A 19,507-nucleotide genomic window follows, 5' to 3' on the forward strand; every position below is an offset into this window, starting at 1 on the left:
CTTCCTTCAGCACTCTAAAGAGTTGTGAGGCTTAAGCTAAAGTTGCATAAATGGGCTGGTTTTATATGGACATCATGGTGCGGGTGGGAGAATGTCCACATTATCTCCACCTTCAGAGTCCTTACAGGACCTGTGATGATGTCACAATCATGTGATCAGTCATATGGTCTGGTCTTAAATGGCTGAACTCCAGGGGCAGTCTGGGTTGTTGAGTGCCTGGAGAGGAAGACTCCAGGATGTTTGTGCACGTGGTGCATGTTAAAGGACGCTGCTAACTCTGGCTCACCCCCACTGATGCAAGGACTGCATGTAAAGCTGCTGTTTTGTTTTGTTTTGCTGCTTTGTCCAGAGGACCATGTTTATTTTGTGCTTAAAACTTGGTTTTGCTGTAACTAACAAACCACGTGCATCCTTAAAGCCGCAGTGTTCCCATGTCTACCTCCAAGTGCAGCTGAGTGAGCCGATCTACCACAATATATATATATTTATACTTTACTGCTCACCTCTTCGTTCCTCACTGTCACCCATCTGGTCCTCACCACATCTTATCCCCACAATCACTGACTTCTGGCTCTGAGGAAGCCCAGGAGGGTTCTGAGCAGGCACACGAAAGGTCAAAATGTTAGGACGTCATCACAATGTGTGCATACATGCACAGATCTATCCCAGACATATGGAGGAGGGCAGTGTTTTTTACTACTTAAAAGGAACCTGTCACTCGAAATAATGCTGTTGACCTGCAGATATACGCTTAATCTGCAGGTTAACAGCGTTATTATGCTGTCAGGTGCCTGCACCACACAGCCGAATACAGCGGGGAAAAATGATCTTTATTCTCTCCCCAGCATTCGGTATACAGCCATAGGGCGGGGCAGCGCTGGTTCAGTCACCGCTCTGAGTAGACAGAGCGTCCGCTGTAACCCCCGGCCCTGACTGACAGCCGGCCTCAATATAGAGCTAGTGTCAGCCAGGGCCAGGGGCACGGTTACAGCAGCCGCTTTGTATTCTTATAGTGGTGACTGAACCAGTGCCGCCCCCGCCCCCGCCCCATAACTGAATACCGAATGTTGACGGGGAAAATAAACATCATTTTCTCTCCGCTGCATTCGGCTGCGGTCAGGCACCAGTCAGCATCATAACGCTGTTAACCTGCAGATTAACCAATATATCAGCACGTTAATAGCGTTATTTCTGGTGACAGGTTCCCTTTAAGTAGTAAAAAACACTGCCCTTTTCCACTTTTCGACTATATAGTGGTGGCATTAACTTTTCTTTAAGATAGTTAAAGAAATTATCAGCTATTCACAGATAGGTAATAACTTATAGATTGGTGAGGAACCAACTGCCGGAACTCCCACCGATGTACAGAATGGGGGACTTTGATCCCTATTGGGCATGCTTGACTGTAGTTACATTTATTTTCCATTAGAGTACTGAGCAATGTGCCCAGCTTTTTCGGCAGCCCCCATAGAGAATGAATGGAGTTGCAATTGAGCATGCACGGCTAAAAATGCCACTTTTTGCTGCAGGAGCGGACACAAACAGGAGAGGGCACCTGTGCAAGAATGATATTTGGGTTCATAGTAATCCAATAACTCATCATAACACACAATTCCAACTGCATTGGAGCAGTTAGCTTCTTGGCCACTTGTGCAGCTGAAAAGGTTGAAAAGGTTGCACCAGTGGTATATTTGCTCCTGTTCTGCCAATTGAAGGGATCCCAGTGGTTGAACCTTTGCCGACCTGTCATTTATCACCTATGTTCCCTCCTTATTGTGTCTTGGCATTTACTGTGAAATTAGGTTTTAACAATAAATATTTGCTTTTGCTTCCTGTCCATGAAAACTTTTGGACAATGTAAAATAATCTAATAATATAACGCTAGACATAAAAGTATAAAGGTAATTGTTTATTGTAAATATATAAATGTGACAGTAAACAAGGAGTATAAAATTGTAGTGAAATCATAGTTGAAAGTGATGTGAGCAGTGAAGTCTCTAATATATCAAAGGATAAAAGAAGAAAAAGCGCCTTGTAGTTTTGTTGTAAAAAATGCCTTTATGAGTGTCCTGACAGCTTAGATTTTGCTAAATGCTCTGTTCAATGACTGGTTTTAATGCTGCATCTTTGCATTACAACACTCCATTTGGACATTATCATATTTACAAGCTTTATAAACAGAGACTGTAAATGATTAAAGTACTCCAAGCAAATAAACACTGTGCTGCTTGCTACAGAGATTTGGCATTAACTTGACGTTTAGCCTTAAGATCCTGCTACAGGGAATATTTAGATTAGTGTATAATTAGAAACTGTTTTAATCCCCCTTTATTTATTAAACATAAAATAGATACTAGCTGACTCATGTAGACATTAATTGTCATGTCACCTAGATGGCACATTAATACTGTGCGGTCTACACAAAGGGAGGGTTTTATTGAGAAGGGTGGGTGAAATCTACAACGTGAACCTTCTTGTGATGGAATTTCAAAAGGTAAAAACTGAAAACAAAGCGTCCTTATGAGGCCATACAGATTCACTAGCAGTAGCCTGAGAAAGTGTGAAACCGCTGTTAAACAGGTGCTCATCAACCTTGAGAACAAAGGATCCGGCATGTTGAAATTCAACATGCCCTGATCCATTTTTTTCCATACACGTGCCAAATTAGTTTGGGTTGAACGACTATTGTATATTTTATGGTTGGTTGATCCCGCTGAAATCTCAATGACCTTAGTCTTTTTTTTTTTATAAATGTTGAATGATACCAGGGGCTGGCTGGCAAATTTTAGCCTGGGGGTAAGCACAATGCAGTGTCCCACTGTGACGCGGGTTGCGGTCCATCTTAAGGCTTGGGTCTCCTGTAGTAGCACTTGAGTATAGCACATGTGCGGCAGAGGTACACCTTCTAACAACCCCTTTCATAAAAATGGTTGAAGAACAAAAAATACTTATCAATAGAAAAAGGGCTCTGTTAGTGTATCACCACCGAAAACACAAGTAAGTGCTCAATTAACAAGTTTATTTCTCTCATTTGCTTCATATCAGTGTGTCAGCCAGGGGTCCACAGCATACCATAACATTAATATCAGCACAAATCCTGACGGGGTGACATGGTGCTGCACATGGGGGGTGACATGGTGCTGCACATGAGGGGGTGACATGGTGCTGCACATGGGGGGTGACATGGTGCTGCACATAGGGGGGTGACATGGTGCTGCACATGGGGGGTGACATGGTGCTGCACATGAGGGGGTGACATGGTGCTGCACATGGGGGGGTGACATGGTGCTGCACATGGGGGGTGACATGGTGCTGAACATGAGGGGGTGACATGGTGCTGCACATGGGGGGGTGACATGGTGCTGCACATAGGGGGTGACATGGTGCTGCACATGGGGAGGTGACATGGTGCTGCACATGGGGCTGCACATGGTGCTGCACATGGTGCTGCACATGAGGGGGTGACATGGTGCTGCACATGGGGGGGAGACATGGTGCTGCACATGGGGGGGGTGACATGGTGCTGCACATGGGGGGTGACATGGTGCTGCACATGAGGGGGTGACATGGTGCTGAACATGGTGCTGCACATGAGGGGGTGACATGGTGCTGCACATGGGGGGTGACATGGTGCTGCACATGGTGCTGCACATGGTGCTGCACATGAGGGGGTGACATGGTGCTGCACATGAGGGGGTGACATGGTGCTGCACATGGGGGGTGACATGGTGCTGCACATAGGGGGGTGACATGGTGCTGCACATGGGGGGTGACATGGTGCTGCACATGAGGGGGTGACATGGTGCTGCACATGGGGGGGTGACATGGTGCTGCACATGGGGGGTGACATGGTGCTGCACATGAGGGGGTGACATAGTGCTGCACATGGGGGGGGTGACATGGTGCTGCACATAGGGGGTGACATGGTGCTGCACATGGGGAGGTGACATGGTGCTGCACATGGGGCTGCACATGGTGCTGCACATGGTGCTGCACATGAGGGGGTGACATGGTGCTGCACATGGGGGGGTGACATGGTGCTGCACATGGGGGGGTGACATGGTGCTGCACATGGGGGGTGACATGGTGCTGCACATGAGGGGGTGACATGGTGCTGAACATGGTGCTGCACATGAGGGGGTGACATGGTGCTGCACATGGGGGGTGACATGGTGCTGCACATGGTGCTGCACATGGTGCTGCACATGAGGGGGTGACATGGTGCTGCACATGAGGGGGTGACATGGTGCTGCACATGGGGGGTGACATGGTGCTGCACATGGGGGGTGACATGGTGCTGCACATGGTGCTGCACATGAGGGGGTGACACAGTGCTGCACATGAGGGGGTGACATGGTGCTGCACATGAGGGGGTGACATGGTGCTGCACATGGGGGGGTGACATGGTGCTGCACATGGGGGGGTGACATGGTGCTGCACATGGGGGGTGACATGGTGCTGCACATGGTGCTGCACATGAGGGGGTGACATGGTGCTGCACATGAGGGGGTGACATGGTGCTGCACATGGGGGTGACATGGTGCTGCACATGGGGGGTGACATGGTGCTGCACATGGGGGGGTGACATGGTGCTGCACAAGGGGGGTGACATGGTGCTGCACATGGGGGGTGACATGGTGCTGCACATGGGGGGGTGACATGGTGCTGCACATGGGGGGGGTGACATGGTGCTGCACATGAGGGGGTGACACGGTGCTGCACATGAGGGGGTGACATGGTGCTGCACATGGGGGGTGACATGGTGCTGCACATGAGGGGGTGACATGGTGCTGCACATGGGGGGGTGACATGGTGCTGCACATGGGGGGGTGACATGGTGCTGCACATGGGGGGGTGACATGGTGCTGCACATGGGGGGTGACATGGTGCTGCACATGAGGGGGTGACATGGTGCTGCACATGAGGGGGTGACATGGTGCTGCACATGGGGGGGTGACATGATGCTGCACATGGGGGGTGACATGGTGCTGAACATGGTGCTGCACATGAGGGGGTGACATGGTGCTGCACATGGGGGGTGACATGGTGCTGCACATGAGGGGGTGACATGGTGCTGCACATGGGGGGGGTGACATGGTGCTGCACATGGGGCTGCACATGGTGCTGCACATGGTGCTGCACATGAGGGATGACATGGTGCTGCACATGAGGGGGTTACATGATGCTGCACATGGGGGGTGACATGGTGCTGCACATGGGGGGGTGACATGATGCTGCACATGGGGGGTGACATGGTGCTGAACATGGTGCTGCACATGAGGGGGTGACATGGTGCTGCACATGGGGGGTGACATGGTGCTGCACATGGGGGTGACATGGTGCTGCACATGGGGCTGCACATGGTGCTGCACATGGTGCTGCACATGGGGGGTGACATGGTGCTGCACATGAGGGGGTGACATGATGCTGCACATGGGGGGTGACATGGTGCTGCACATGGTGCTGCACATGGTGCTGCACATGAGGGGGTGACATGGTGCTGCACATGAGGGGGTGACATGGTGCTGCACATGAGGGGGTGACATGGTGCTGCACATGGGGGGTGACATGGTGCTGCACATGGGGGGTGACATGGTGCTGCACATGGTGCTGCACATGAGGGGGTGACATGGTGCTGCACATGAGGGGGTGACATGGTGCTGCACATGAGGGGGTGACATGGTGCTGCACATGGGGGGGTGACATGGTGCTGCACATGGGGGGGTGACATGGTGCTGCACATGGGGGGTGACATGGTGCTGCACATGAGGGGGTGACATGATGCTGCACATGGGGGGTGACATGGTGCTGCACATGGTGCTGCACATGGTGCTGCACATGAGGGGGTGACATGGTGCTGCACATGAGGGGGTGACATGGTGCTGCACATGGGGGGTGACATGGTGCTGCACATGGGGGGTGACATGGTGCTGCACATGGTGCTGCACATGAGGGGGTGACACAGTGCTGCACATGAGGGGGTGACATGGTGCTGCACATGAGGGGGTGACATGGTGCTGCACATGGGGGGGTGACATGGTGCTGCACATGGGGGGTGACATGGTGCTGCACATGGGGGGTGACATGGTGCTGCACATGGTGCTGCACATGAGGGGGTGACATGGTGCTGCACATGAGGGGGTGACATGGTGCTGCACATGAGGGGGTGACATGGTGCTGCACATGGGGGTGACATGGTGCTGCACATGGGGGGTGACATGGTGCTGCACATGGGGGGGTGACATGGTGCTGCACATGGGGGGTGACATGGTGCTGCACATGGGGGGTGACATGGTGCTGCACATGGGGGGTGACATGGTGCTGCACATGGGGGGTGACATGGTGCTGCACATGAGGGGGTGACACGGTGATGCACATGAGGGGGTGACATGGTGCTGCACATGGGGGGTGACATGGTGCTGCACATGAGGGGGTGACATGGTGCTGCACATGGGGGGGTGACATGGTGCTGCACATGGGGGGGTGACATGGTGCTGCACATGGGGGGGTGACATGGTGCTGCACATGGGGGGTGACATGGTGCTGCACATGAGGGGGTGACATGGTGCTGCACATGAGGGGGTGACATGGTGCTGCACATGGGGGGGTGACATGATGCTGCACATGGGGGGTGACATGGTGCTGAACATGGTGCTGCACATGAGGGGGTGACATGGTGCTGCACATGGGGGGTGACATGGTGCTGCACATGAGGGGGTGACATGGTGCTGCACATGGGGGGTGACATGGTGCTGCACATGGGGGGTGACATGGTGCTGCACATGGGGCTGCACATGGTGCTGCACATGGTGCTGCACATGAGGGATGACATGGTGCTGCACATGAGGGGGTGACATGATGCTGCACATGGGGGGTGACATGGTGCTGCACATGGGGGGGTGACATGATGCTGCACATGGGGGGTGACATGGTGCTGAACATGGTGCTGCACATGAGGGGGTGACATGGTGCTGCACATGGGGGGTGACATGGTGCTTCACATGGGGGTGACATGGTGCTGCACATGGGGCTGCACATGGTGCTGCACATGGTGCTGCACATGGGGGGGTGACATGGTGCTGCACATGAGGGGGTGACATGATGCTACACATGGGGGGTGACATGGTGCTGCACATGGTGCTGCACATGAGGGGGTGACATGGTGCTGCACATGAGGGGGTGACATGGTGCTGCACATGAGGGGGTGACATGGTGCTGCACATGGGGGGTGACATGGTGCTGCACATGGGGGGTGACATGGTGCTGCACATGGTGCTGCACATGAGGGGGTGACATGGTGCTGCACATGAGGGGGTGACATGGTGCTGCACATGAGGGGGTGACATGGTGCTGCACATGGGGGGGTGACATGGTGCTGCACATGGGGGGGTGACATGGTGCTGCACATGGGGGGTGACATGGTGCTGCACATGGGGGGTGACATGGTGCTGCACATGGTGCTGCACATGAGGGGGTGACATGGTGCTGCACATGAGGGGGTGACATGGTGCTGCACATGAGGGGGTGACATGGTGCTGCACATGGGGGGTGACATGGTGCTGCACATGGGGGGTGACATGGTGCTGCACATGGGGGGGTGACATGGTGCTGCACATGGGGGGTGACATGGTGCTGCACATGGGGGGTGACATGGTGCTGCACATGGTGCTGCACATGAGGGGGTGACATGGTGCTGCACATGAGGGGGTGACACGGTGCTGCACATGAGGGGGTGACATGGTGCTGCACATGAGGGGGTGACATGGTGCTGCACATGGGGGGTGACATGGTGCTGCACATGAGGGGGTGACATGGTGCTGCACATGAGGGGGTGACATGGTGCTGCACATGGGGGGTGACATGGTGCTGCACATGGGGGGGTGACATGGTGCTGCACATGGGGGGGTGACATGGTGCTGCACATGGGGGGTGACATGGTGCTGCACATGAGGGGGTGACATGGTGTTGCACATGAGGGGGTGACATGGTGCTGCACATGGGGGGTGACATGGTGCTGAACATGGTGTTGCACATGGGGGGTGACATGATGCTGCACATGGGGGTGACATGGTGCTGAACATGGTGCTGCACATGAGGGGGTGACATGGTGCTGCACATAGGGGGTGACATGGTGCTGCACATGGGGAGGTGACATGGTGCTGCACATGGGGCTGCACATGGTGCTGCACATGGTGCTGCACATGAGGGGGTGACATGGTGCTGCACATGGGGGGGTGACATGGTGCTGCACATGGGGGGGTGACATGGTGCTGCACATGGGGGGGTGACATGGTGCTGCACATGGGGGGTGACATGGTGCTGCACATGGGGGGTGACATGGTGCTGCACATGAGGGGGTGACATGGTGCTGCACATGGGGGGGTGACATGGTGCTGCACATGGTGCTGCACATGAGGGGGTGACATGGTGCTGCACATGAGGGGGTGACATGGTGCTGCACATGGGGGGTGACATGGTGCTGCACATGGTGCTGCACATGAGGGGGTGACACGGTGCTGCACATGAGGGGGTGACATGGTGCTGCACATGAGGGGGTGACATGGTGCTGCACATGGGGGGGTGACATGGTGCTGCACATGGGGGGTGACATGGTGCTGCACATGGGGGTGACATGGTGCTGCACATGGGGGGTGACATGCTGCACATGAGGGGGTGACATGGTGCTGCACATGAGGGGGTGACATGGTGCTGCACATGAGGGGGTGACATGGTGCTGCACATGGGGGGTGACATGGTGCTGCACATGGGGGGTGACATGGTGCTGCACATGGTGCTGCACATGAGGGGGTGACACGGTGCTGCACATGAGGGGGTGACATGGTGCTGCACATGGGGGGTGACATGGTGCTGCACATGGGGGGGTGACATGGTGCTGCACATGGGGGGTGACATGGTGCAGCACATGGGGGGTGACATGGTGCTGCACATGGGGGGGTGACATGGCGCTGCACATGGGGGGGTGACATGGCGCTGCACATGGGGGGGTGACATGGTGCTGCACATGGGGGGGTGACATGGTGCTGCACATGGGGGGTGACATGGTGCTGCACATGGGGGGTGACATGGTGCTGCACATGAGGGGGTGACATGGTGCTGCACATGGGGGGGTGACATGATGCTGCACATGGGGGGTGAAATGGTGCTGCACATGGTGCTGCACATGAGGGGGTGACATGGTGCTGCACATGAGGGGGTGACATGGTGCTGCACATGGGGGGTGACATGGTGCTGCACATGAGGGGGGTGACATGATGCTGCACATGGGGGGTGACATGGTGCTGCACATGGGGGGTGACATGGTGCTGCACATGGGGGGTGACATGGTGCTGCACATGAGGGGGTGACATGGTGCTGCACATGAGGGGGTGACATGGTGCTGCACATGGGGGGTGACATGGTGCTGCACATGGGGGGTGACATGGTGCTGCACATGGTGCTGCACATGAGGGGGTGACACGGTGCTGCACATGAGGGGGTGACATGGTGCTGCACATGAGGGGGTGACATGGTGCTGCACATGGGGGGGGTGACATGGTGCTGCACATGGGGGGGTGACATGGTGCTGCACATGGGGGGTGACATGGTGCTGCACATGGGGGGTGACATGGTGCTGCACATGAGGGGGTGACATGGTGCTGCACATGAGGGGGTGACATGGTGCTGCACATGAGGGGGGTGACATGGTGCTGCACATGGGGGGTGACATGGTGCTGCACATGGGGGGTGACATGGTGCTGCACATGGGGGGGTGACATGGTGCTGCACATGGGGGGTGACATGGTGCTGCACATGGTGCTGCACATGAGGGGGTGACATGGTGCTGCACATGAGGGGGTGACATGGTGCTGCACATGAGGGGGTGACACGGTGCTGAACATGAGGGGGTGACACGGTGCTGCACATGGGGGGTGACATGGTGCTGCACATGGGGGGGTGACATGGTGCTGCACATGAGGGGGTGACATGGTGCTGCACATGAGGGGGTGACATGGTGCTGCACATGGGGGGGTGACATGGTGCTGCACATGGGGGGGGTGACGTGGTGCTGCACATGGGGGGTGACATGGTGCTGCACATGGGGGGTGACATGGTGCTGCACATGAGGGGGTGACATGGTGCTGCACATGGGGGGGTGACATGATGCTGCACATGGGGGGTGACATGGTGCTGCACATGGTGCTGCACATGAGGGGGTGACATGGTGCTGCACATGAGGGGGTGACATGGTGCTGCACATGAGGGGGTGACATGGTGCTGCACATGGGGGGTGACATGGTGCTGCACATGGTGCTGCACATGAAGGGGTGACACGGTGCTGCACATGAGGGGGTGACATGGTGCTGCACATGAGGGGGTGACATGGTGCTGCACATGGGGGGGTGACATGGTGCTGCACATGGGGGGGTGACATGGTGCTGCACATGGGGGTGACATGGTGCTGCACATGGGGGGTGACATGGTGCTGCACATGGTGCTGCACATGAGGGGGTGACATGGTGCTGCACATGAGGGGGTGACATGGTGCTGCACATGAGGGGGTGACATGGTGCTGCACATGGGGGGTGACATGGTGCTGCACATGGTGCTGCACATGAGGGGGTGACACGGTGCTGCACATGAGGGGGTGACATGGTGCTGCACATGGGGGGTGACATGGTGCTGCACATGGGGGGGTGACATGGTGCAGCACATGGGGGGTGACATGGTGCTGCACATGGGGGGGTGACATGGCGCTGCACATGGGGGGTGACATGGCGCTGCACATTGGGGGGTGACATGGTGCTGCACATGGGGGGGTAACATGGTGCTGCACATGGGGGGGTGACATGGTGCTGCACATGGGGGGTGACATGGTGCTGCACATGGGGGGTGACATGGTGCTGCACATGAGGGGGTGACATGGTGCTGCACATGGGGGGGTGACATGATGCTGCACATGGGGGGTGACATGGTGCTGCACATGGTGCTGCACATGAGGGGGTGACATGGTGCTGCACATGAGGGGGTGACATGGTGCTGCACATGGGGGGTGACATGGTGCTGCACATGGGGGGTGACATGGTGCTGCACATGGTGCTGCACATGAGGGGGTGACACGGTGCTGCACATGAGGGGGTGACATGGTGCTGCACATGAGGGGGGTGACATGGTGCTGCACATGGGGGGGTGACATGGTGCTGCACATGGGGGGTGACATGGTGCTGCACATGGGGGGTGACATGGTGCTGCACATGGGGGGTGACATGGTGCTGCACATGAGGGGGTGACATGGTGCTGCACATGAGGGGGTGACATGGTGCTGCACATGGGGGGGTGACATGGTGCTGCACATGGGGGGTGACATGGTGCTGCACATGGGGGGTGACATGGTGCTGCACATGGTGCTGCACATGAGGGGGTGACATGGTGCTGCACATGAGGGGGTGACATGGTGCTGCACATGAGGGGGTGACATGGTGCTGCACATGGTGCTGCACATGGGGGGTGACATGGTGCTGCACATGGGGGGTGACATGGTGCTGCACATGGTGCTGCACATGAGGGGGTGACACGGTGCTGCACATGAGGGGGTGACATGGTGCTGCACATGGTGCTGCACATGGGGGGTGACATGGTGCTGCACATGGGGGGTGACATGGTGCTGCACATGGTGCTGCACATGAGGGGGTGACATGGTGCTGAACATGGTGCTGCACATGGGGGGTGACATGGTGCTGCACATGGTGCTGCACATGAGGGGGTGACACGGTGCTGCACATGAGGGGGTGACATGGTGCTGCACATGGGGGGGGTGACATGGTGCTGCACATGAGGGGGTGACATGGTGCTGCACATGGGGGGGTGACATGGTGCTGCACATGGGGAGGTTACATGGTGCTGCACATGGGGGGGTGACATGGTGCTGCACATGGGGGGTGACATGGTGCTGCACATGGGGGGTGACATGGTGCTGCACATGAGGGGGTGACATGGTGCTGCACATGGGGGGTGACATGATGCTGCACATGGGGGGTGACATGGTGCTGAACATGGTGCTGCACATGGGGGGGTGACATGGTGCTGCACATGGGGGGGTGACATGGTGCTGCACATGGGGGGTGACATGGTGCTGCACATGAGGGGGGTGACATGGTGCTGCACATGGGGGGGTGACATGATGCTGCACATGGGGGGTGACATGGTGCTGCACATGGGGGGTGACATGGTGCTGCACATGGTGCTGCACATGAGGGGGGTGACACGGTGCTGCACATGAGGGGGTGACATGGTGCTGCACATGAGGGGGTGACATGGTGCTGCACATGGGGGGGGTGACATGGTGCTGCACATGGGGGGGTGACATGGTGCTGCACATGGGGGGTGACATGGTGCTGCACATGGGGGGTGACATGGTGCTGCACATGAGGGGGTGACATGGTGCTGCACATGAGGGGGTGACATGGTGCTGCACATGGGGGGGTGACATGGTGCTGCACATGGGGGGTGACATGGTGCTGCACATGGGGGGTGACATGGTGCTGCACATGGTGCTGCACATGAGGGGGTGACATGGTGCTGCACATGAGGGGGTGACATGGTGCTGCACATGAGGGGGTGACATGGTGCTGCACATGGTGCTGCACATGGGGGGTGACATGGTGCTGCACATGGGGGGTGACATGGTGCTGCACATGGTGCTGCACATGAGGGGGTGACACGGTGCTGCACATGAGGGGGTGACATGGTGCTGCACATGGTGCTGCACATGGGGGGTGACATGGTGCTGCACATGGGGGGTGACATGGTGCTGCACATGGTGCTGCACATGAGGGGGTGACATGGTGCTGAACATGGTGCTGCACATGGGGGGTGACATGGTGCTGCACATGGGGGGTGACATGGTGCTGCACATGGTGCTGCACATGAGGGGGTGACACGGTGCTGCACATGAGGGGGTGACATGGTGCTGCACATGGGGGGGTGACATGGTGCTGCACATGAGGGGGTGACATGGTGCTGCACATGGGGGGGTGACATGGTGCTGCACATGGGGAGGTGACATGGTGCTGCACATGGGGGGGTGACATGGTGCTGCACATGGGGGGTGACATGGTGCTGCACATGGGGGGTGACATGGTGCTGCACATGAGGGGGTGACATGGTGCTGCACATGGGGGGTGACATGATGCTGCACATGGGGGGTGACATGGTGCTGAACATGGTGCTGCACATGGGGGGGTGACATGGTGCTGCACATGGGGGGGTGACATGGTGCTGCACATGGGGGGTGACATGGTGCTGCACATGAGGGGGTGACATGGTGCTGCACATGGGGGGGTGACATGATGCTGCACATGGGGGGTGACATGGTGCTGCACATGGGGGGTGACATGGTGCTGCACATGGGGGGTGACATGGTGCTGCACATGAGGGGGTGACATGGTGCTGCACATGAGGGGGTGACATGGTGCTGCACATGGGGGGTGACATGGTGCTGCACATGGGGGGTGACATGGTGCTGCACATGGTGCTGCACATGAGGGGGTGACACGGTGCTGCACATGAGGGGGTGACATGGTGCTGCACATGAGGGGGTGACATGGTGCTGCACATGGGGGGGTGACATGGTGCTGCACATGGGGGGGTGACATGGTGCTGCACATGGGGGGTGACATGGTGCTGCACATGGGGGGTGACATGGTGCTGCACATGGTGCTGCACATGAGGGGGTGACATGGTGCTGCACATGAGGGGGTGACATGGTGCTGCACATGAGGGGGTGACATGGTGCTGCACATGGGGGGTGACATGGTTCTGCACATTGGGGGTGACATGGTGCTGCACATGGTGCTGCACATGAGGGGGTGACACGGTGCTGCACATGAGGGGGTGACATGGTGCTGCACATGGGGGGTGACATGGTGCTGCACATGGGGGGTGACATGGTGCTGCACATGGGGGGTGACATGGTGCAGCACATGGGGGGTGACATGGTGCTGCACATGGGGGGGTGACATGGCGCTGCACATGGGGGGGTGACATGGCGCTGCACATGGGGGGGTGACATGGTGCTGCACATGGGGGGGTGACATGGCGCTGCACATGGGGCGTGACATGGTACTGCACATGGGGTGACATGGCGCTGCACATGGGGGGGTGATATGGTGCTGCACATGGGGGGTGACATGGTGTTGCACATGGGGGGTGACATGGTGCTGCACATGAGGGGTGACATGGTGCTGCACATGGGGGGCGACATGATGCTGCACATGGGGGGCAACATGCAGTGTATATAGGGAGGCTGTGTGGGGCTCATGCCGCATATGGGGGAGGCTGTGTGGGGCTCATGTCGCATATGGGGGAGGCTGTGTGGGGCTCATGTCGCATATGGGGGAGGCTGTGTGGGGCTCATGTCGCATATGGGGGAGGCTGTGTGGGGCTCATGCCGCATATAAAGGGGCTGTTGAGTGGCTCATACAATATACAGAAAGGGCTGTGCTTGGGTTCAAACGATATATAGGGGGATGTCAGCATACTTAATTCTGCTCAATATATAATTCTGATACAATTAGTATTAATAAAATTATCAATAATATAATAATTATAAAATATTGATATTAATATCGAGCAGAATTAATTTTGGCCTATTGGTTCGACCCTCCACAACAGTCATGGTCTCTCATGTGGCCCCTCAGGATAATTAAATGCCCACCCCTGTTATAGAGGGTCACATCCACAATATAGAGGGTCACATCCACAATATAAAGGGTCATATCCACATTATAGAGGGTCACATCCACATTAGAGATGATGTGACCCTCTAAAATGTGGATGTGACCCTCTAAAATGTGGATGTGACTCGTTACAATGTGGTTGTGACCCTCTGTAATGGGGATGTGGCCCTCTAAAATGTGGATGTGACCCTCTAAAATGTGGATGTGACTCACATCCACATTTTAGAGGGCCACATCCACATTTTAGAGGGTCACATCCCCATTATTGATGGTTAAAACTTTTTCCCATACTTGATTGCTGGAGCCTGCCTGGAAGACACACACGGGACCCCTGAACGGTGTGAGCACTGTGAGTGGACTGTGGGAGCAATGGCGGCCGCTGCCTGTCTTCAGTTCTCAGACTCAGATAGATGAGTCTACTCCTTCTTATCCCCTGTGGCTCTTATCTTGCCTCTGCCGCTTTAATAATTTCCTTAATTACAGGTTTTTACTTTAATACAATATCTCCATTGTATATACAGTGGGGCAAAAAAGTATTTAGTCAGTCAGCAATAGTGCAAGTTCCACCACTTAAAAAGATGAGAGGCGTCTGTAATTTACATCATAGGTAGACCTCAACTATGGGAGACAAACTGAGAAAAAAAAATCCAGAAAATCACATTGTCTGTTTTTTTTTTCATTTTATTTGCATATTATGGTGGAAAATAAGTATTTGGTCAGAAACAAAATTTCATCTCAATACTTTGTGATATATCCTTTGTTGGCAATGACAGAGGCCAAACGTTTTCTGTAAGTCTTCACAAGGTTGCCACACACTGTTGTTGGTATGTTGGCCCATTCCTCCATGCAGATCTCCTCTAGAGCAGTGATGTTTTTGGCTTTTCGCTTGGCAACACGGACTTTCAACTCCCTCCAAAGGTTTTCTATAGGGTTGAGATCTGGAGACTGGCTAGGCCACTCCAGGACCTTGAAATGCTTCTTACGAAGCCACTCCTTCGTTGCCCTGGCGGTGTGCTTTGGATCATTGTCATGTTGAAAGACCCAGACACGTTTCATCTTCAATGCCCTTGCTGATGGAAGGAGGTTTGCACTCAAAATCTCACGATACATGGCCCCATTCATTCTTTCATGTACCCGGATCAGTCGTCCTGGCCCCTTTGCAGAGAAACAGCCCCAAAGCATGATGTTTCCACCACCATGCTTTACAGTAGGTATGGTGTTTGATGGATGCAACTCAGTATTCTTTTTCCTCCAAACACGACAAGTTGTGTTTCTACCAAACAGTTCCAGTTTGGTTTCATCAGACCATAGGACATTCTCCCAAAACTCCTCTGGATCATCCAAATGCTCTCTAGCAAACTTCAGACGGGCCCGGACATGTACAGGCTTAAGCAGTGGGACACGTCTGGCACTGCAGGATCTGAGTCCATGGTGGCGTAGTGTTTTACTTATGGTAGGCCTTGTTACATTGGTCCCAGCTCTCTGCAGTTCATTCACTAGGTCCCCCCGCATGGTTCTGGGATTTTTGCTCACCGTTCTTGTGATCATTCTGACCCCACGGGGTGGGATTTTGCGTGGAGCACCAGATCGAGGGAGATTATCAGTGGTCTTGTATGTCTTCCATTTCTAATTATTGCTCCCACAGTTGATTTCTTCACTCCAAGCTGGTTGGCTATTGCAGATTCAGTCTTCCCAGCCTGGTGCAGGGCTACAATTTTGTTTCTGGTGTCCTTTGACAGCTCTTTGGTCTTTACCATAGTGGAGTTTGGAGTCAGACTGTTTGAGGGTGTGCACAGGTGTCTTTTTATACTGATAACAAGTTTAAACAGGTGCCATTACTACAGGTAATGAGTGGAGGAAAGAGGAGACTCTTAAAGAAGAAGTTACAGGTCTGTGAGAGCCAGAAATCTTGATTGCTTGTTTCTGACCAAATACTTATTTTCCACCATAATATGCAAATAAAATGAAAAAAAAACAGACAATGTGATTTTCTGGATTTTTTTTTCTCAGTTTGTCTCCCATAGTTGAGGTCTACCTATGATGTAAATTACAGACGCCTCTCATCTTTTTAAGTGGTGGAACTTGCACTATTGCTGACTGACTAAATACTTTTTTGCCCCACTGTATAGATGGCCACAATACATACTTTACTTCATATGACCTTAATTATCCCATCATTTCTTTTTCCATACAGCCCCTTTGTGCAAATGTTCAATTGCCTTTTATTCCCCTTATTGGTCCTGGCCGTGCTGCACATCCATTCCACCATTATGTGACTGCGCGCCGCCGCGCAATGACAGCCTCTGCACATAACATCGATCCCTTACTGTGCCTGCGTCACCAGCTTAACAATAAGCATCATCTTGTTGTCCTAGCAACCGCCGCGCATGCGCAGGGCGATTATATGGGCAGTGTTACGTCACTTCCGAGCCAGTCTATTCACTTTTGGCCCAGCGGTATTAGCAACCATTTAAATACCTCTGTGGTCGCATGTGTGACACGTCGCAGCATCAGCAAGGAGGGGGAACGCTGCTATTATACCTATCATCAGAAGGTAACTACAGTGCTATTGTTTCCACCAGCCCATATGTTTTTGACTCTGACTATATAATTTGCTCATCAGCCCACATAATAGGGCTTTGACAAAGTGTCATATCCGGAATCCCCATAGGTCTCCAGCGTTGCCAGGCCCTTCACCTGCAACTTTTGGCACCACTACTTAGCAGATTAGGTACCATGGACTCACTACACGTATTTCATTTTTATGTTCTTTATTTCCTCACTATAAGCACCTTTTACAATAGGTTTGTTACTATTCCTTGCAGCCTCTATATGGTTTACCAGGGACTTCAATCTCTAAACTTGCACCTTATCTATATTCTACTATTGGATTAAGGTAATCCTTCTTTCTATTACTGTGCTCCATATTTGTTAGATACCAATGTATTTATGGTAAATTATTGTCATCATTATGATGTGATTTTATGCACGTTCTGTGGAATTTATCTTGTGATTTAGATGTGTATTCGTCCACCGGGAATTTTTTGACACGAATGTTTTTTGCTTTTTTTTAATTCTATGTCACTTTATACTCTACACTATATACTTATATGTTCTTTCTTTATTTTGCAGAGTCAATGTAATTAAGGCTCCGGAGGAGCCGGAACGTCATTCTGTATAGTTGCCTCTATTATATATTTCTGTTTGCTCCCTTATTTTGTTAATAAATTTATATGCTATGCAAAAAGATAATTCACTAAAGTGTGCGGTGAATTCTGATTTACTTATGTTAGGAACTTCATGGTCCGTTACACCAGCACCTTGAATTTATGACTGAGTGCGCGCTAATCTTACTTTCTAGAGGCTTGTAGTTCATTCACTCCATATGAGTGCAGACTTGTGAACTCTCAGAGAGCACAGTGTCAGGATTCTCTGGTGCCAACACTAGGAGCATGCCTGCAAGTATGTGATTTGCCGCCACGTGCCAACTAGACATGCACAGCCTTGCTCAATACAAGTGAACTTAGCAACCCCAGACAAGTCTAGTTGGAATGTGGCCAGAAGTATGCAAATCGCATACTTGTGGTCACATGATCGTCCACTCCCAGTGCCGCCACCCGGGAATCCTGACAGTGCGCTCTGTGAGGATTCACAAGTCAGAAGTCACATGGAGTGACTCCAGACTTGAACTACAAGCCTGGACAAACTCTTTAATAATATTGACAAAGCTTATCATAGTTCCCTCCTATTGGCTTTTTATAGTTATATATCTAAATCTAGGTTAATTTCATTTCATATCATTCAATATTTATGCTGAAATAACCCTTAAAGCCACTGTATTGTGACTACATCTACCAATAATTAACTGACGTTAAGTAAAGGCTTTATGACAGCCTTTATTTATCTCCTGTGTGTAAGCCGCATACCACGATGGCTATTCAGCTCCGGCAGTACAGCTGCTGTAATAAACATGATAATAAACAGTCTTGGCGAGACTTTCAGTCAACATTATAGTATAAGTGGAATACAAGAAAAGCAGCGCCACATGAGTGTACCTAATAAAAGAGGCCTCAATGCACAAAAAAAGCTTTATACCATAAGTCTTGTTATGACAGGATGATAGCCTTATTCAATAAATGTCACAATCGATTGCTCAGCACAGGCTGGTCACTGCCCGCAGGGCACGACGACTACCTCTCTTTATCTAAAGGAAGATGAGCGTGTGCAGGATGGTCATTCCCCATGATTAACTCACAAGTAGTGATGAGCAAGTATACTCGTTGCTCTTGTTTTCCCGAGCATGCTCAGGTGTCCTCTGAGTATTTAGTTTTCGTTGCCTCAACTGCATGATTTGCGGCTGCTGGACAGCCTGAATACATGTGGAGACTCATTAACAAACAGGCATTCCTCACATGTATTCAGCCTGTCCAGCAGCTGCAAATCATGCAGAGAGAAACTAAATCTCCGAGCACGCCAAAATACTCGGAGGTCACCTGAGAATGCTCGGGAAATCCGAGCAATGAGTATACTAGCTCATCACTACTCACAAGTCATTGTGCTTAGGCTATATGAAACCCATAGGAGGAAGAGGAACGGTCACCAGGTCAAGTGTCCAGTTTTATCATATTTTATTCCTGTTTTTAAATCTGCTGTATGGCTTCATTTAATTTTTAGGGTCTTTATCTTGGGGTCAATGTTCACAGGATTCTCTGGTAGCATAGCATTGGGCTGCTATTCACAATCACCCTGTCAAAAATGGCCCCTTGTAAATA

The 19,507-nt window shown here is 53.3% G+C and overlaps 1 long non-coding RNA gene across 1 annotated transcript; it reads left to right on the forward strand.

The window, feature by feature from the left end:
- Nucleotides 1-17,152: 17,152 nt before the first annotated feature.
- On the forward strand, nt 17,153-18,002 carry LOC141049466 (uncharacterized). Its single transcript, XR_012220361.1, has 4 exons — nt 17,153-17,289; nt 17,407-17,466; nt 17,561-17,631; nt 17,868-18,002. It is a non-coding gene; the product is annotated as an uncharacterized lncRNA (long non-coding RNA).
- Nucleotides 18,003-19,507: the final 1,505 nt, after the last annotated feature.

This window comes from Dendrobates tinctorius, unplaced genomic scaffold (assembly GCF_039654945.1).
Source record: "Dendrobates tinctorius isolate UK_male_01 unplaced genomic scaffold, ASM3965494v1 ptg000144l, whole genome shotgun sequence".
NCBI classification, from domain to species: domain Eukaryota; kingdom Metazoa; phylum Chordata; class Amphibia; order Anura; family Dendrobatidae; genus Dendrobates; species Dendrobates tinctorius.